A 20854-nucleotide genomic window follows, 5' to 3' on the forward strand; every position below is an offset into this window, starting at 1 on the left:
GGAAAACATGTGAATCTATAGCACTACAAGCTGCAGATTCACATAAATAAATAAATTTTAGCTGGACAAAGTTGCTTGGTCTTCCAAAGGCATTTGTTATGCCCAATGTAGTACGTAAGGGCTCTTAACATCAATGGAATCTAAGGTCCTTTATGCAACTGATTGAGTTTGGTGGGGAAAAAGGTTGACAAAGCAATAGTTTGGTTGACATAGAAAGGGGAAATAACTTTAGGGAGAAATCAAGTGTGTGTTCCGAGGACAACCCCAAATTTGAACATGTGAATATATGGCACCTCTACCATGAGGGTCTGAGTTCATTAAATCTACGGAGTGACATTAAATTAATGAGGAATGCGCTATTCCATGAAAAAACTGCACTGGGCAAGAATGTAATGCATCGAATGGAGGTCCCATGAGCTGTTAGAACAATATTGACATCCCATAAAGGGACTGGTGGCATTCTAAGGGGGGGGGTCACCCTTTTAAGGCCTTCCATAAATCCTATATCAATAAACATCTTGAACATTTGTAGTGTTCTCCATTTTACAGGTAAGCAGTTACGACCACTAGGAGTACTCTTTTGTAAGAGTACAATAGTCTTGCCTTTTTGTGGTGGAGCAAGTAACATATGAAGTTTTGTATTGAGGCCTGCAAGGGTTGCTTACGGAAACAGTTAGCAGAGTGAGCACATCTTTTCCATTTTTGCCACGTACCAAGCCCTTGTAGAGTGGCCTTTCAGACTTCCTTAAGAATATGCATGCACTCTTCTGGAGGTTCAAAGAACCTAAATTTGCAGAGTTCAGTTAACAATTTGCACTATTCTGTGCCCGGAGGTTGGGATGTTGCAGCCGACTTGGTGCTGTCTAAGGATGTCTAAAAGTGCAGGGAACCTTTAAAGGGGATTAATGGACATTACAAGAAGCAGGGAGGACCCTGGATGCCTTGCCCAGGAGGGTGCTATCAGGGTAAATCTTATTGGCGCTTGCCACATTTCCTCCATAGATATGAAAGTAGTGGAGGAAAAGCATCCGCATATATCCGTGCCCAATTCATCCATGTAGCACTGCCCATGGACCACATGTGTGTTTACTTGGAGGAAAACCCTTGCCATTTTGCGTTGTCATTTGTGGGAAATGGACCTACCTCTGGTGTGGAAATATTATTGGATCATCTAGGCACTGATTTCCCATTAGCATGTTTGCTGACATGTCCTGTTGAGCACGTATGCAGAATCATTGTACACCCTCGGAAGGCGTTCCGCCAGTAGAAGGATCTGATGGCAAAAGCCCAATGCCAAATTGTCTGTGCTAGCGTGGATAACTGCGATGAGCGTGTGGCCCCCAATTTTTTGCAGGTAGTACCCATTGTTCATGTTGTCTTTATGAATTAACATTATTTTGTAGCAAATTAATCTGTTACATGTCCGGAGTCCTATCTGAATTGCAATCAGTTTGAGGACAATGATGTGCCTGTATTTACACTGCCGAGACCATTGGCCTGGGATTGCCAGATGGACCATGTGAGCACTCCACCCATGATGATGGAATTGATGGTCACCTGCGACTGGAGAGTCTAGTAATGGCCTGCCCAGTAAAAAATGCTTGTTCCTCCATTGCAGTTTGCAATGAACCCCAGGCTGCATCAACACTGAATCTTCTTACTGACAAGTCACATGTGACTACTGTCTTGCAAGACACGCTTGCAGAGGATGCATGTAAAACCAATCATTTGGTTCTGTCACAATACATGAAGCTGTCATTTTCAAGTTTCTTTAACATTTTTACTGTCCCAGAAAGATACGCCTGGTAAAGGGGAGGCAGCCTTTGAACTGCCATCACTCTGTCTTTGCTTGTCACTGTATTGAGTACAGATACAAAAAAAAGTTGTATCTTCTGGGGGGGAAAGGTGAGATTTTTTTGGCATGGACAGTGAACTCCAATTTATGGAAGAGTGAGAGGGCCTGTTGAGTGGGAGTGTGGCACTGAGCTCGACTGTTGCTCTTTACCAGGTGATGTCCCGGTATGGTAAGACATGAATGCTGTTGCAGTACAGATGCACTGCTACAACAGCAAAACATTTGGTGAACACGCGACAGGACTTTGCAACCCTAAAAGATATCACTGTGAACTGATAATTCATTTCACTTACCATAAACTCAAGGTAATGGTGGCATGCCGTGAGAATGGGGATATGTAAGTAGAAGTCTTTGGGACTGTAGGGTACCACTAAGTCCCAAACCCAGAGCAGCAGAATTGTGTCTTAGAGAGTTGTCATACTAAAGTGCTCTGACAAAGTGTTAAATGAGCAGTTGAAAGTAGACTATCAGTGCAAACATCCCATCTTTCTTGGGGATGAGAAGGTACAGAGAATAAATTCCCTATTAGTGCTAGTAGGGGATAATAGGTTCGATTTCTTCCTCTGAAGAAATGCCAGCACTTCCTCTTTCAGGACGTTATGGTGGTGATCCTGGCTGATGTTAAGACGGTGTGATTAAATATTGGGTGGCATGGTATAAAACTCCAGGCAATAGCAATGGCCTGCAATAGAGAGTGCTCACTTATCTGATTATTTTCTACCCCAAGAGGTGTTGACAGGTTAGGTGGGAAGACATGCAAGGTCACTGCTTGGAGGCAGAGGTGCCCTTGCTTTGGCGCTTCTGGCCTAGCACAGCTACTGCCTAGGAAGCCACCTCTAGAGTACAGCTTGGCAGACTGAATCTCCTTAAACCTCTGTTGTGGCCAGCACAGAAAAAATCTGGGCATGGCAAGGGTGGTCACTGACTTGGTTCCTACTCTTGCTTGGTACCTGTGAAATTCTGCCCTTGTTGGCTGCCTATGGAATGCCTTTGCTGTATCTATATCCTTTTTTGTTTTTCTTTTCTAACCTAGAGTCCACTTGCAGGCCCACCCAAAGGTACACTGAGGGGGAGCGGTTGAACCTCAGGCCAGAAACCACATACTAGAAACATGGGAAACACTGAAGGACAATGCTTCTGCTGGCTTCTCCGGAGGAAGTGTCAGCTGTATCTAGGGGTCATCAGATGTTGGAATTCGAGAGGATTTTCTCATCCTGTACAAGGTCTTTCCTATGCTTTCTGCATACTTGGGAAAGAAGTCTCACCAACTGTTTCATCTCCCTCAGACGTTTCTGCCATACCTTGGCAGTAACCCAACGGGGCTGCGTATGCACAAATATACCTACAGCTGCCCACTTGCCAGCATTAACAAAAGACATTTTCCTCTCTGTCAGATGGAGGGGAATACTCTAACCATGAATGAAAGCCCTTTGGAATGCCATATACACAAGTGAATGAGGAAGAACATGACCTCTGATACAGATATGGTCTTCTGGGTGCTGGATTTTTTTCTCAACCCTGGGCATGACAACACTACATCAGACAGGGTCTTTAAAATTTTCTGATTACCATTTGCGCATGCACTTTAGCATGGGCAGAACCTGTACATATCACACTGTAATGACAGTGTCTCATTTAGGAAGCCCTCCTCTTCATCTTACACGTGAAGCTTGACTTTGTAGTGATCAGCTGCAGGATGAATAATGTAGTGGTATGCTGTGGTGGTACTGGAAGGTGGTGATGGTTTAATGGGGTATGGCTCCAAAGACAGGTTGTTTTGGGGATCAACAATTTAGTCATGCCACAGGTCATCTCCATTGTCTGTAGGTACTGGCTCTTCATAGGAATCTGGCTGATCTGCCGAGTCATGGTCTGAGTCCGTATGAACAGGGTGTGGTAGAGACAGACTAAGTAGGTGACTCATCAGCTGATGGTGCGGGTTACCTCTGCTTAGTCTTCTTGAGAACAAGAAAACGTTCTATGGTTCTGCTGAGATCACTTCCTCGAGAGCGAGCAGTGTTCTTGTTGGGGGCTGAGCAGTTCGAGGTAGTCTTCAACCCTCTTCAACGTCTACATGAGCCCCCTCGCAGCCATCGCACGCCAGCACAACCTCAACATCATCTCCTACGCCGATGACACCCAGCTGATCCTCTCCCTCACCAACGACCCCGCCACCGCCAGAGCCAACCTCCACGAAGGGATGAAAGAGGTAGCCGAATGGATGAAGAACAGCCGCCTGAAACTGAACTCGGACAAGACGGAAGTCCTCATCCTGGGATCCTCACCCTCCGCCTGGGACGACTCCTGGTGGCCCCCCGCCCTGGGCAGCGCACCCAAACCAACAGACCACGCACGCAACCTTGGATTCATCCTGGACTCCTCCCTCTCCATGACCAGACAAGTCAACGCCGTCTCCTCGTTGTGCTTCAACATCCTGCGCATGCTACGTAAGATCTTCCGGTGGATCCCCACCGAGACCAGGAAGACGGTCACCCAGGCCCTCGTCACCAGCTGCCTGGACTACGGCAACTCCCTCTACGCCGGAACCACCGCCAAACTCCAGAAGAGACTCCAGCGGATCCAGAACGCCTCAGCACGACTCATCCTGGACATCCCCCGTCGCAGCCACATCTCCGGACACCTGAGAGACCTGCACTGGCTCCCGGTCAACAAGAGAATCACCTTCCGTCTCCTCACCCACGCACACAAAGCCCTACACAACCAAGGCCCAGGGTACCTCAACAGTCGCCTCAACTTCTATGCTCCCAAACGCCAGCTCCGATCGACCGGCCACGCCATCGCTGCCGTCCCCCACATCCGAAGAGCCACCACAGGGGGACGGTCCTTCTCCTACCTCGCCGCCAAGACATGGAACTCCCTCCCGACCCACCTCCGCCTGACCCAGGACCACCTCGCCTTCAGGAAGCAACTCAAGACCTGGCTGTTCAAGCAGTAGCGGACTCCCCTCCCCTAGCGCCTTGAGACCCTCTGGGTGAGTAGTGCGCTATATAAATGATTTGATTGATTGATTGATTGCTAAAATGTGACCAGAGACTGGGTGTATAAAGATCCTTCTCCGTCACATATCCGTCTGCTTGCTTCTTGGTCTTTTTCTGGTAGTGGCTCACTCAGTACTGGTGATAATACTGGTCTCAAAAAAGACTTCACAATTGGTCATGATTCCAAGGTGGGATATATATAGTCTCTTGGGCCAAGGTGGAGTGTCACAGCGTCTAGGTTCAAATTAAGGATCTTGAGACTTTTCTGGAGCTAAGCTGGACTTTTAGGGCAAAGTGGCTTGTGACCAACGGCGGTTGAAGGAAACTGGCTCCATACATATTACACCAAAAAAAGGTATAGTGTGTATAGAGACCACATGACCCAGAGGTAGGCAGGGGTTAGATAGAACCTTACTCTCTAATTGTGGTAGAGTGGTCGAGCAGTAAGGCAGTATCAAAGGACACTACTAAGCATTTGATGTACACACTCAGTCAGCAAATGAATTCACACACTCAAGAATTGATCTCTAGGCCAATTGTAGTTGTATACAAATATACTGTTTATTTTTAGAACCAAGCAAGCCTGGCACAGGTAAGAATTACATACTTTTCAGTAATAAGTTACTGGATATAGAACAGTTTGAAAATGCAATAGAAATTGTACTTTGTTTGATTTACAGGGGATGCAGTGAGCTGCAACACTTAGGAAATAAAGTACATTGAAATGAATAAGCTTTTTCAGTAAATTACAGGTAAGTTACTTTTTACGTTACTTTTCTACCTCAGTGCTGGATACCTAGATTCAGCACTGGGACATTTCCTGGAAACAGGTAAGTAATTAAATTTTGGCTATTTGTACGATTTTTAAAGAATATTTTTAGATTTCTAAACACCACACTTTGAGAAAAAGTGTCAATGTTATTCTATGGAGTGAAAAACAGGTTAACGGTTCACAGGTAAGTAATTGACTGTGGGAGTTAAGGTTCTGGGGTTAGACTCAGGGGTCTCCCATGGTCAGTGATGCACTCTTGTTACACCCTCAGCGGCACTAGGGCGGCCGGGTGCAGAGTGTTGAGACCCAATGTTATCCAATGGGGCATAGAGGGCCTCCGGTTGGTGGCTGCTGGCAAGCAGGCCACTGGGTTGTGGGAGCAATTTTCCTAGGGTTAAGGTCAGGGCAAATGGGGAAATAAGGTAGCACAAAAGGTGCACCCTCAGCGGCAATGGGGTAGCCGCGTGCAGAGTGCCATTTCGACGTCTGGCGCCATGTTGTTTTCTATGGAGAACCTCTGGTTTGCAAAAGCACTGCAGGCAGGGATATGAAGGACTTCTGGTTGCGACCACCACTTGGAGAGGTAGGTTGGGAAGTTAAGGTTTAGTTAGGCACCGTCGGTTTGGGCACACAAGGCAGTGGGGAGTCTGATGCAGGGGTGCCTTTTGGGGTCGGATCTTCTTACCAGCTCCTGGTCGCGGTTAGGGGGGCCTTCTGGATTTAGGCTGCAGTCGTGAGCTGGAGGCTTGAGGCAGGTCAGGGTATGCCGGATCTCAGGTCAGGATCACCGAGTTGACCTACTCATGGTTTTTTTCCACTCTAGCTCGGGCAGGGTTTGGCGGGTGCAGAGGGGGCTGGATTTGTGGTCTCTGGCTGGTGCCAGAGCTGCTGTTTGAACAAATCCGGTGTTCACAGGAGATGCAGTCTTTAGAAGTGAGGCAGGCAGATCCTCCGGGCTTCTCGAGGTTGCTGGCTGCAGGACACACCGGGATTTCGCAGGAGCAGGTTCGAGGAGACCACCTGCCGGTAGGGCTGGGGCCAAGTAAGAGGGTGCCGTCCGCTTGTTAGCTCTGCACAGCTCTTCAGTCCTTCTTATCTTCTTTCTTGTTTCTTGTGAGAAAGTGCCATCTTTCTTGCATGGTATGCCCCCACTTTTTGCTGAATTGCTGATGTGCTTTGACTCCTGCCAATCAGGTGCCATAGGCCTGTGTTCCTTCCCTAAAACTGTGTTGAAACTCAAACCCAATTGGCATCTCTGATCATCTGTCAGTCCCTGGTAAATGGTACCCTAGGTACCCAGGGCAGTGGTGCCCAAAGAAGACCCCTAAGGGCTGCAGCACATATTGTGCCACCCTTAGGGGCCTTGCACCCTGACACACACACACACACACACACACACACACTGCCTTTGCAGGCTGAGTATCCTGGTGCAGAACTAAACAATGAGTCGACATGGCACACATCCCTGTGTGCCATGCCCACAAACCCACTGCCATGGCATACACCAGTCACCCCTCTAGCTGGGTGCCCTATGCCAGGAGCGTGGGCACAGGTGCATGAGCCCTGTGCCCCTACAGTACCTATGGCCATTCCTGGGCACTGTAAGTGCAGTGATACCATTAAGAGTATATGGTGCTGGGAGGTTGTCATTACGAACTCCACAGCACCATAATGGCTACACTGAATACTGACACGTTTGATATCAAACTTCTCAGCACATTAAACCCACACTGATGCCAGTGTGGGATTTAATGTAAATGCACTACAGAGGGCATCTTAGAGATGCCCCCTGAAACCTAACCTACAATCCACGTCTTGTCTGAGAGGCTGCCTAGCCGGCCACACAGCAGACATGTTGCTGTACCCCTGGGTGGAGAGACCCCGCTCTCCTGGGCCTGCAACAATGCACATCCTGGGCGAGGTGCTAGGTCTCCTTCCCTCGGATGGGCAGGGGGAAGCTTCAAAGGCATGCTGCCTTTGTGAGCGTCTCCAGACCACTTGCTGTACTCAGCAACTGGCCCCCACCGGTTCTGACCCCCACTCTGGCGGGAAGACTGGCGGGAAACCCTACGTGAGGAAAGGGGGTGTGCCAGCCTGTGCCAACTCCACCTCTCAAGTGGGAGAGGCGAAGTGAAGTACAGCTCCGGCCTTCTTGAGGAAGGGGAGCCCTGCCCAATCAGCGATAGGCTCCTGCCCCCCTCCACCAGGAGAGGAGCAGGAAGGGGTGTACTACCGCCAGGACAGGGACCAATTGGTCCTAGCCTTTACCCTACTTGTAACGCCCCTAACTTTAGCATTTAGGGGCACCCTGAACCTTCCTTCCGCAGATTCCGATTTCGAAACAAGAAAGAAGACCAAGAAGAAGAAGACCTGCCATGCAGCTGCTAACAAGAGGACGACACCAACTGACTTTGGCCCCCGCCCTACAGGCCTGTTGATCCTTGAACCTGCTCCTGCTAAATCCCAGCGTCTCCTGCGGACAGCAACCTCGAAAAACCCAGAGGACCTGCCTGCCTTGACCCTCTTAGAGACTGGGACTCACATGAGCAGTGGTTCTGCTTAAACAACAATACCCCTGGTGCCAGCCAGGAACCGCAAATCCAGCCCACTCTGCACCCGCCGAGCCCGGCCAGTGCCAGAGTGGACAAAGACCTTGAGGATGTCCCCCCGGATATTCGGACCTGGAATTCAGGGTGATGCACCGTTACATCGCAACTTTTACAACGGGAGGCTTTTACAACGGAATTTTTACAACGCAGGATCTATTACATCGGATGCCATTACAACGCATGGCATTACATAGCAGATGCTATTACAACGCATGGCATTACATCGTAAGTATAGGTAAGTATTTAATTTTTTTAAATTGTATTAATATTAATTATAATTAAATATATTTATTTATGTTTTTTAATATTATTAATTTATTATTTATTATATTAATTAAAATAATTTTTAAAATAAGTACAGGTGTACAGGGGTGTTTTTAGGTTTCAGGATAGGGTTTGGGTTTTGGGGTACAAGGGTGTTTAGGTTTCAGGGTAGGGTTTGGGTTTTGGGGTACAGGGGGGGTGTTTTAGGTTTCAGGGTAGGGTTTGGGTTTTGGGGTACAGGGGTGTTTTTAGGTTTCAGGGTAGAGTTTGGGTTTTGGGGTACAGGGGTGTTTTTAGGTTTCAGGGTAGGGTTTGGGTTTGGGGTACAGGGGTGTTTTTAGGTTTCAGGGTAGGGTTTGGGTTTTGGGGGTACAGGGGTGTTTTTAGGTTTCAGGGTAGGGTTTGGGGGTACAGGGGTGTTTTTAGATTTCAGGGTAGGGTTTGGGTTTTGGGGTAGAGGGGTGTTTTTAGGTTTCAGGGTAGGGTTTGGGTTTTGGGGTACAGGGGTGTTTTTAGGTTTCAGGGTAGGGTTTGGGTTTTGGGGTACAGGGGTGTTTTTAGGTTTCAGGGTAGGGTTTGGGTTTTGGGGTACAGGGGTGTTTTTAGGTTTCAGGGTAGGGTTTGGGTTTTGGGGTACAGGGGTGTTTTTAGGTTTCAGGGCAGGGTTTGGGTTTTGGGGTACAGGGGTGTTTTTAGGTTAAATTAAATTAATTATATTATATTAATTACATTTCTTAATTAAAATAATTAAATTAAATACATTATTTTAAATAATTTAATTTAATTACAATTAAAAAAATATTTAAATTAAATTAATTTCATTATATTAATTAAATAAAATTAATTAAAATTTTTATTAAAATTAATTTAAATAAATAGATTTAAATTTATTAAATAAAATTAATTACTATTTTAAAATGTATTTTAATTAAATTAATTAAATTAATTAAATTAACTTAATTACATTTTTTTTAAAAAGGTATACTTACCTATACTTACGATGTAATGCCATGCGTTGTAATAGCATCTGCTATGTAATGCCATGCGTTGTAATGGCATCCGATGTAATGGATCCTGCGTTGTAAAAATTCCGATGTAACGGAATGCGTTGTTATAAACCGCGTTGTAGTGACACCAATCCGGAATTCAGTGCCCATGGACCCTCCTGGACGACCCAGACGACGCCTGCAGCCTCAGAACCAGGGACCCCTCCAACCGTGACCAGCAGAGCGTAATATTTCCCAACGCCAAAAGACACCCCTGCACCCGCCGCCCCCGGTCCCCTTGTGCCCAACTCCAGGGTGCCTACCTATCCTCCAAGATCCCAACTTACCCCTCGAAGTGTTGGTCGCTCCAGAAGATCCTCCGTCCCGAGTCTGCAGCCTTTGTTCACTTTCCTAGATCTCCATTTAATAACAATGAGCGCCCGACGGTTCAAAAGCACACTGCACCCAGCCGCCCGAGTGCCCCCGACAGTGCACCCTTTGTCCTAATCTACTTCCCCATTTGCCCTGAGCAAGTGACCAGGAGCCCATCTCCCACAGCCGCAAAGCCTGCTTGCCAGCAGCCACCAACCGAAGGCCCCCTGCCTCTCATTGGATAACATTGGGCCGGCTGCACCTGTGCAGCTGAGGGTGTACCAACTGTACCTACCTGGCCCTGGGAGACCCCCCGAGTCTATGTCCAGAACCTGAACTCTGCCAGTCGAGTACTTACCTAAAAGCCGATAACTCACTTTTCTTCCATAGGCTAGCATTGACTGGTTTCACTTGGAAATTCTTCTCAGTGTGGAGTTTTGGAACTTTAAAATATTCATCTAAAATCAGCCAAACAACGAATTCCGATTTACTCGCGTTACCAGGGGAGACCTCAGTGCTGCATCTTTTATCCCAGCACTGACCCTGAAAAGTCATTTTAACCGCACTTACCAGTAACTTAAATTTCCTCCCATAGGATGTCATTGCCTGCTTTTTGCTTAAAAAGTTTCTAAGTTTTTTAAGTGTTGATTTTTGAAACTTACAAATATTCTTTAAAAATCATGCCAACGATAAAAACGTAATTACTTGCCTGTTTTAGATAGATGTCCCAGTGCTGAACCTAGGAGCCCAGCACTGGATTACAAAAGTAATGCGATCATACTTTACCTGCAAACTGAATTTCCTTCCATAGGATAACATTGGTAATTTCACCTGGAAGAGTTTCTGTCAACTTTTAAAATACAATAATATTCCTTAAAAATCACTACTGTAACCAAAACACTTTTACTTAACTGTTTACAGCACATGTCCCGGGACTGAATCTAGGATCCAGTCCTGTGGTTACAAAAGTAATCTACAAAGTAACTAATTGCATTTAACTAGAAAATCCCATTGAACTCAATGTTGCATTGTGTTTGAAATTGTGTTGCCTATTGCAACAAACTGTAACTATTGTATTCAAAGAGTCTATTGCCTATTTGAAACAGGGCTCATGTACCTGTACCCTCACCACAGGCACAGGGCACCCAGCTAGAGGGGCGACTAATGTATGCCAGGGCAGTGGTTTGTGGACATGGCACATCAGGGATGTGTGCCCATGTTGACTCTTCACTTTGTTCTGCATCAAGACATGCAGCCTGTAAAGGCAGTGTGTGTGAGTGTCAGGACACAGGGTCTCTAAGGGTGGCACAATAAGTGCTGCAGCCCTTAGAGGTCCTCTCTGGTCACAGTGCCCTGGCTACCTGTGGTACCACTTACCAGTGGCTGACATGTGGCCAGAGATGCCAATTGGATTTAGGCTTCAATGCAGTTTTAGGGAAGGAACATAGGCTCTGGGTACCTGATTAGCAGGAGCCCAGGGCACACTCAGTCAAAGAACATCAGCAATTCAGCAAAAAGTGGGGGCATACCATGCAAGTAAGAGGGCACTTTCTCAAAGCGGTGCAGACTGCAGAGACTTTCAGAGTCAGTTTTGGGATTGAGGCATGGCGCTCTCTGGACCATTTCCTAACCTGGAGCCAAAGCTTAGTTCGAGGTCAAACCCTGGAGGGAAGATCATCTAAATATGGTGCTGTGAAACTCTACGTGTAGCCCTTTTCCTCGATAAGGATTCATTAGGGTCCTTGATAAGGTTGTTTTCCTAAGCCAGAGTCTTTGGACTAGACCTATTTAGAGTTCCACTTCCAATGGTTCTTAGAAGTATCAAAGGGCCCACACCTTTCACCATCCGAGTGAGCTCCCTGAACGTCATCAGCATCATGTGCAATAGGTGGCTGGTGATAACCCTACTGCTTCATTCTATAATATGCCCCCCTACCTATCTCTTCTGTGGTATGTAGAGTTTTTTTTAAAACCGAAAGGTCTTATTGGGCCAAAAGGTTTGATTCTTCATGGTCGTTTGGAAGAAAGAAGATGCACAACCAATGTTGGTCTGACCACAAGAACTTACTGTTACAACAGAGACAGCATTCAAAAGGTGTATTCTAAATACCACTTCCCCCAACCACAAGCCATTATTTTACAACCTGGCCCAAAGAATGTAAGCCCGGTGCTGGTTCTAAAGCAATTTACTATAACACAATATCTTTGTGAGTTAAAAGTAACAATTCCAGTATGTCAAAAACTAAACAATTGGTTGCTGAGCGGCAGTCCCCAACTTTTAGAGATATTCCCAAACCTGGTGGCGACTATAAACAGTCTAGAATGGAGCCCATGTCTTGTCCACAGTGAGTTTCAAGGGAGGTATCATGAGTTACCTCGAAACAAAAAATTCTAGTGCACAGAAAAACGACTTTGTGCAGTCCACAGCCATCATCTAATGGCAGGGATGAGCATGGCATGTTAACTACAACAGCAAATACTACAAACTAAAACCTTACTTGGTAACAATTCTTGCCACTTTCTTTCGCATCTCCCCCTCCAATATACCTCTAAGGGATCTTGCCACCTGGCAGCCTGCATACTAAGTGTATAGATTAAGAATTAACAGATAAATACACCAATACAAAGGCTATTGACCAGAACACATACTAGAATACTCTTTTCCACTGACTAGGCACAACTGGTACACTTATTAATCAATGTACTTTGCTTTTAGGTGCTCAGGCAGCAGCTGTATACTTCCTAGCTTTACTAAAATCACTCAGTACCCACTGGCACCAACAATATACTCCACAGGCCTTAGATGAAGGCAAGCAGAGAAAGTTCGGAAAATCCGAGAGGCGGACATTTTTTCAGGATCCACAACTATAAAAGAGGATTCTCAGCAAAGGCAAACTCTATAATCAACAACATGAATATTTATTCACCATGAATGACTGCATGATCGAGGAACGAATATGCTACTTACCAGTATGCATCTGTTCTTGGCATGTAGGGCTGCTGACATTCATAGCTATTGCATTAGATCGCCGCCTAGTGTTGGGTCCGGATGATTGCACATTGTTGTCCTGGAAAAGTCTTCGAAGTATCACGGGATAGGTGGCTCCTCCCCTGGACTACAGTGCGCATGGGCATCCCCTCCATCCTCGGATTGTTTTTCGCCATTGTGGCAGAGATGGAGTGTAATACAGTGAGTGATGTCCATGCTAAATAGAAATTCTGAATGCCACAGCTGCAACAGGCGCCGGGGAGGTGGGTGGGCGATATGAATGTCAGCAGCCCTACATGCCAAGAACAGATGCATACTGGTAAGTAGCATATTCGGTTCGAGGCATGTGGGCTGCTGAATTCATATCTATTGCATAGAATACATAGCAGTCCCTCCATTCGCGGCGGCCGCCGCCCGTGCCAGCTGCAACAGTCTGAAAAAGTGTTTTGAGAACAGCCTGTCCTACAGCAAGCAGCCTGCTGTCTAGAGTGTACATCTACGCAGTAGTGCTTTGTAAATGTATGAATAGTGGACCATGTGGCTGCTCTACATATCTCCTCTAGTGGAATGTTCCCTAGGAAAGCCATGGATGCTCCTAACTTGCGTGTGGAGTGTGCACGTGGAGGAATCGTTAAAGTGCGTTTAGCTTTTTCATAGCAAATTTGTATACACTTAACGATCCATCTGGCTATTCCTGATTTTGAAATGGGATTGCCTTTATGCTGTGGAGCGAAGGCGACGAACAGTTGTTTCGTTTTTCTGAAATCTTTAGTTCTGTCTATATAATACATGAGGGCCCTTTTCACATCTAATGTGTGTAGGCATCTCTCTGCAACATTTTCTGGATTTGGGTAGAAAACCGGAAGTTCTATGGTATGGTTCATGTGGAACTGCGAGATCACCTTAGGCATAAAAGTGGGGTTTGTACGTAAAACAACCCTGTTTGGGTGAACTTGTATGAATGGCTCTTGAACTGTTAACGCCTGGAGTTCACTAACTCTTCTGAGTGAGGTGATGGCTACTAGGAAAGCCACTTTCCAGGTTACAAATTGAATCTCACAGGAATGTAGAAGTTCAAAGGGTGGCCCCATGAGTCTTGTGAGAACCAGGTTGAGGTTCCAGACTGGTGAAGGTGGAAGTCTCGGAGGTATCACTCTCTTGAGTCCCTCAAGAAAGGCTTTAATTGCAGGTACTCTGAATAGGGATAGGTGCTGCCTGTTTTGCAGGTAGGCTGCTACTGCGGATAGATGTATGCGGATGGAACTGTAAGCCAGATTACATCTGTATAAATGCAACAGATAACAAATAATGTTCTGAATAGATGCATCTAGTGGGTTAATGTCATTATTGTTGCAAACCTTTTCCATTTAGCCACATAACATGCTCTAGTCGTGGGTCTTCTTGCCTCCTTTATGATATTCATGCAGTCTGGGGGCAAGTTGAGGTATCCAAATTCTAGGACCTCAGGAGCCAGATCGCCAGGTTGAGCTGTTGCGGATCTGGGTGCTGAATGTCGCCATGGCTCTGTGTCAAAAGTCTGGGTGTTAGTCGCAGCCTTTGATGAGGCACCACGGAAAGTTCCACGAGCGTGGTGTACCAAGGTTGGCGTGCCCACGTTGGAGCAACCAGGATGAGTGTCATCGAGTGTTGCCGCAGTTTGAGTGCCACTAGCGGAATCAATGGCGCTGGGGGAAAAGCGTACGCAAACTTGCCTGACCAGTTCATCCATATCACATTGCCCTGCGACTGCGGATGTGGGAACCTGGCGGCGAAGCTTCGGCATTTTGAGTTTTCCCTTGTGGCGAATAGGTCTATCTCTGGATGACCCCACTGATGGAAGTACGGCTGGAGTACTGATGGATGTATCTCCCACTCGTGCAACTGGTGGCTGTGCCTGCTGAGCAGGTCCGCCATTTGGTTGTCCTTGCCTGGGAGGTGTTCCGCCATGAGGAACATGTTCCTCTGAATGGCCCACTTCCACATGCTCTGAGCCAGGTGAGACAACTGTGGAGAGTGTGTTCCTCCCTGCTTCTGTATGTAGTACATGGCAGTCATGTTGTCCGTCCGGATCAACACGACTTTGTTGCACAGATGTACTTGGAAGGCTTTCAGTGCCATGAAGATTGCCATCAGCTCTAGAAGGTTGATGTGCATCTTCTTCTGCTGTGCCGTCCATAGTCCCTGCACTGTGTAATGGAGTACATGAGCTCCCCATCCCTGGAGAGATGCGTCCGTTGTCAGTATTACCTGTGGTACAGGCTCTTGGAACGATCGGCCCTTGCAAAGGTTGTGTGGATTCCACCAATGCAGAGAGTTGTATGCCCGACCGCTCACCAACACTAGGTCTTTTAACTGCCCTTGGGCCTGGTTCCACTGACGTGCCAAGCACTCCTGAAGAGGGCGCATATGTAGTCTCGCATGCGGGACTATGAAGATGCAGGAGGCCATCATGCCTATCAACTGCAAGAACACTCTTGCCTGAAGCGAGTGTTGAGGTCTGAATTTTTGTATCAGCAATTGCATGCTGTGTATCCGCACTGAATTTGGCTGAGCTGTGGCTGCCAGAGTGTCTATCCTTGCGCCCAGGTACTGCCGTACGCAGGCGGGTTGAAGATGAGACTTGGGGTAATTCAGTGAGAATCCCAGATCATGAAGGAGGTGAATGGTGTGGGACACGTGGCTGGCACACAGCTGGGCCGACTTTGCTTGAATAAGCCAGTCGTCCAGATAAGGGTAGACATGTATGTGCTGTCTTCTTAGGTGTGCCGCCACTGTCGCCAGACACTTGGTGAATACTCTGGGTGCCGTCGTCACTCCGAAGGGGAGGACCTTGAACTGGTAGTGTTGATCCTGAATGGTGAACCTGAGATACTTTCTTTGGGAAGGGTGCATGGGAATGTGGAAGTACGCATCCTTGAGATCCAGTGTTGCGAGGAAATCTCCCCGACTTAAAAGCGGTAGGACTTGCTGTAAGGTGAGCATGTGAAAGTGCTCTGACAGAATGTATTGGTTCAGAGGTCGTAGGTCGAGTATGGGCCTGAGAGACCCGTCCTTTTTTGGAATCAAGAAGTACAGAGAGTACACCCCTGATCCTTGCTCCGCTAGAGGCACGAGCTCTATGGCTCCTTTTTGCAGCATACTGACGACCTCTTGCTGCAATAAGAGTTAGTGCTCTGCGGACATAGGACGGTGTCTTGGTGGAATGTTGGGTGGAGTGGCTGTAAGCTCTAGACAATACCCGTACTGTACAATATCTCGTACCCACCTGTCTGTGGTGATGGATTTCCATACAGACAGTAGTCTCCCCCCCCGACAGGTGTTAGATTGTCGGGGGGCAGTGACAAGGCGTCACTGTTTGGTATTGGCAGAGGATCTGGAGTTGTTGTTTCCTCTTCCTCTGCCCTTGATGTTATTTCCTCTATATCCACCCCTGGGGTTTTTATTGTAGGTGGATTGTGTACCTCCCTTGTTATACTGCGTTTGTTGGGTGTTTGGCTCCTTGAGGGTCCCCTGTTATTGGAGCGCCGAAAGGAACCACCCCGAAACTGCTGCGACTGCAGAGCTCCCATGGATTTTGCAGTTTCTGTGTCCTTTTTAATCTTTTCTAGGGTGGCATCAACTTCAGGGCCAAACAAGAAGTCAGTGTTAACTGGCTGATTAAGAATGGTGGTCTGTATTTCTGGTTTGAAACCAGAGATCCTCAACCAAGCATGTCGCCTTAGCATGACGCTAGTGTTTATAGCCCTAGCTGCAGTGTCTGCTGTGTCTAGTGCACACTTAATGGAAGCGTTGGAGATCAGCTTCCCCTCCTGAACCAACAGCTCTGCTCCTTCCTTGAATTGTTCTGGGAGGTGCTGTAATAATGTCTCCAGAGTATCGTAGTGTGACCTATCATATCTGGCCAGAAGCGCCTGAGTATTAGCAATACGCCAGATGTTTGCAGCCTGTGCTGCCACTCTTTTTCCAGATGTGTCCAGTATCTTTGACTCTTTATCAGGCGGAGGCGCATCTCCCTTTGTCTGCGAGTTTGCCCTCTTCCTTGCATTTGCAACCACCATAGAGTCCAAAGGCAATTGACCTTTAATATAGGTAGGATCCACAGGCGCCGGCCTATACTTTTTTTCTATTCTCGGGTTAACTACCCTTGCTCTAGTATTTTCTTTGAAAATTTCCTTGGCGTGTTTAAGAACGCCCATGAGCATTGGTAGTGTCTTTACACTTCTTTCGAAAGTTGAGAACGTGTCCACAAGGAAGTCCACTTCCACAGTATCACTATGAAGATCAACGTCATGATTTAACGCAGCTCTTTCAATCAGAGCGTTGAAAGCTGTAGTGTCTTCAGTTGGTGATGTTTTGACATTGTAGACCGTGGTATCAGGGTCATTTTGCGTGTTGCCTGGGTCAGCCCATGGGTGGTTCTGATCATCACGACCAGTGTCCATCACATCGTCATCAGCATCATTATTATCGTCACATGCCCCTGCATCCAAGTATGTAGGGGAAAAGGATTGAGGCTCCTGCTCATATGTCTGCAAGTGTTCGACCATCACTGGTGACGCAGGTGAACCCCTCTTTTTTTTTTTTTTTTTTTTTTAAAGAACCTTTATTGTCATGATACGGAGATACAAACATGGGCCTACAACCAGTCCGGCCGGCCGCTATTCAAATCGATTAAAAAGGAATGTATCAGAAAAACATACAGCGGGCCGGAGGTCAAGAGCTAAGTAGCATCCAGGATATACCAGATAATTAAAGTACCATGCGAAAATCAGGATCTGAGACGGTTCATTTTATAATAACGGAAAATAAAATAAGAATCAATGTCGCATAATCACACACACCCCTAATACAGCTAACTAAAGCAAGGATTTTACGCCAGTGAGGTACATAGATGAAAAGGATGGGGGAGGGGGTATATGAATCAAGATAGATGCAATAGACACCAAGCAAGCATGGCGAACTAGCCCCACCCCTCAAGGCGAAACACAATATGGGAGACATGGAAGACGACGACATCGAAAAAGGAAAAGGGCAAAGGGCCATAGAAACAAGAGAGAACAAAATAACAAACCCATCCCCCAACCCTCAACCCTGCACCCCTGCAAAAGGCTACAGCCTACCCCCCAGCAGCGTGCCTGTCGCCCTAAATAAGAGACCCGAAATACAGAGAAGAAAAAGAGAAAATAAAGAGAAAAAATACAGGAGGAGGGCCCTCAATCCGGTCATCCGGCCCCTCCCACCTCCGCATGCAAAAATCGTATAAAACAGTAATGGCAAAAGAAGTACAGGTAGCAGCAATCACGTAGAACGCAATCAATGACAGCCCCGCTAAGCGCCCCTTAAATCACCATCAACCAGCCATGAGTCCCTATATGTCCCAATAGAATTCACCCCTGGCCGCGTTTGTCAATAGTACCAACGTTGAACCACCCCTCAAACGGGATACAAAGTAGCACAAAGGGTCCGATTACACCGGGAGGATCAGGCAGTGTCGCCGCTCCATAGGACCCCAGCCACCGAAATTTCGCCGATGAGGCATGGCGGAAGTCTGAGTGGAACAATGTCAACACCGCCAACAGTCTCGAGTCCGAACACAGTCCCGCCAGACACGGAAAGGGAAACACACGAAGCGGGAAGCGCCAAAACCCCGACGGGGCCGCCCAAGCCGTGTATCGATGCTGTTCCTCCACTCGCCGATCAGAGAAAGGCCCCGGTGAGACAATCACATGCGCCGCAGATGCATCCACAGTAGGCTCATGAACCAAATCTATCCACGTCGCGAAGAATGTAGACTCATCCGGGGAATACGTCGATGAAGCAGAGGCAGACACAGCGGCACCCCCTTGAGAGCGATCCGTGCCGTTACAAGATGGCGGGACAACAATGACGGCCATCCTTTGTCCCAAATCTCGGGCCTCCCTGATCAGGGCCGTCCGCAGGGTTGTTAGTGCAGCCAGGATATGTTTGGGCGTGGGCGGTTTCTCACATAGCCAGACCCCGGGGTTCTCTTGCGCACCCGTTTCTCTGCCCGGGTGAGGGGTGCACGGGAAAGAATCATCCGCCATTTCAGCCGTCACGTTCTCTTTCCCCTCCACCACACCTCAGGAGCGGGCCCGACCCCCGGGATCAGCAGGATTCACAGCGGGATCTCACTAGTCAGGGCAGGCAAAAGAAAGGAGAGTCACCCAAAGGCTAAACAAGCTCCCCGCTTCCGGGAGTCACCCACCGGTGCCCAGGGAGGGCTGTTAGCATAACCGGGTATCACACCGAAGGGGAACTGGGCACCATGGACTCTCTCCGTCCCGGCTATTTCGCATCTCCCGCAGGGCAACCCACCATTAGGGGGTGGGCCGGGATCATCTCCTCCGGCTCGCAGATCTCAGGTTCTCTCCGACCGGCTTCCCAGCACGACCGGAGGCCGCAGGCGTTGCAAGCATGGCCGGACACTCCCCTCATTTGAGATCCCGGCCGCAGCACCTCGAAGGCCGCCAAAGAAACGGACACAGTTCTTCAGGTCGACTGCACAGTGGAGCCTCAAAAGCAGACGGTAAGTGAACGCATTTCTTCACCTACTTAAATTAGCAAAAACTGCTCAGGTTTATCGCCAGGATATATGTGCGGAGCGGGAGGGCTCACGGAGCCAAGCGATTATGCAGCCATCCCGATCGCCATATTGTCCGGCCTGACCCCTCTTTTTCTTAAGAGGAATCCTGAAAGACTCCATGGGTTTTTCTGGGACTATTTTCCTTTTGTAGATAGTCTCCCCGTTTCCGAGTCGATGAACTTCCTCGGTTCTCGTTCCTCTGTCTCGTACGCAGGCCTGTGGGCCAATGCGGGTCTTTTTACGGGGTCAATGCTCTGTTTTGGCTCGAACATCTTCGGCCTCACTGACGGTGGCAAACCGTATTTTATTGGCGCCGACGTAGCGACCAGCTTTGCAGTTGTGACTTTTTTCGGTCCCGCCGACAGAGCCTGGTCTCTAATTCTTTGAATCGACTCCCCCGACGTGTAGGGCCACGTCTTGGACCTTATGCTCCGCATGCGCCGCATCGGACTTTGAACCGATGTTTTTCTCCGGTCCCGTCATTGATTGAGGAGTGGAGCTCTGTCTCGATTCGAGCTGCGTAGCGGCGCCCTTCGGTGCCGACGTCTTCGACTCGAAGATCTTCACCGTGGCTCTTGGCGCCCCGCTACTCGAGTCGAGGGCCTTCTGGAAGCTCCCCGCATCGAAGTCCCTCATTTGTTTCGTCGGCCCTGAGAGTTTGGAGGCCTTGGCGCCGACTAGAGCCAGTTGCACTTTTGGTTTCTATTTCGACTGTGCTGGCTTCGGTTTCGTTTTGCTGAGATCAAAGTTGGGTTTTAAACCGATGGCTCAATGATAATGTTCGAAGCCGGGCCTTGTTGCGGGGCTGTTGAACTCGAAGGTAGATCTTGGGTAAGGCCTTGAGGCGATCCCTCGACCTGAGCCGTATTGATATTATGTCCATCGGCCCCCGTTTCGACGGTTGGGCCTAGCTCCTCCGAGCTATCTTCCTCGGCCCCAAGGGCCTGAACGTCGACGTCTCCTACCTCGTCGACGACTTCATAAGTCTCCTCGTCTTCCAGATACTCCTCTTCATCGGCTTCATAGTCGGATCCATGCACAGATCCCTGCTCCGATGATTCATCTCGGTCCGGTAGCTCGACGACTTCTTTGTCTCCGGTCCCGAAGATATTATCTGGGTCTGGCGCAGGCCTATTCGATTGCAATCGAGCCGCGCGTCGGGTCCGAAGAGTCTTCTTTGATCTGAACCGGGCAGAGGCCATACATTGGTCTTCATTGTGGTCCGGTGACAAGCATTTGTTGCACACAGGGTGGACGTCGTTGTGTGCATATTTTGCATTACAAAGCGGACACCTTTTGAAAAGGCCTCGACTCTCCATCGTCGATGTAACTCGATGCGAGAGGTGAATGAAGCCGTCCGATAGTCGATGTCCTGTAGATAAATGTTATCGATACCGATCGAAA

The 20854-nt window shown here is 48.0% G+C and overlaps 1 protein-coding gene across 2 annotated transcripts in view; it reads right to left on the bottom strand.

Moving 5' to 3' along the window:
* Positions 1-20854, bottom strand: part of UGGT1 (UDP-glucose glycoprotein glucosyltransferase 1) — an 822704-nt gene that overhangs the window by 581957 nt on the left and 219893 nt on the right. The gene's annotated exons all lie outside the window — the stretch shown is intronic.

The sequence above is a fragment of the Lissotriton helveticus genome, chromosome 11, assembly GCF_964261635.1.
Source record: "Lissotriton helveticus chromosome 11, aLisHel1.1, whole genome shotgun sequence".
NCBI classification, from domain to species: domain Eukaryota; kingdom Metazoa; phylum Chordata; class Amphibia; order Caudata; family Salamandridae; genus Lissotriton; species Lissotriton helveticus.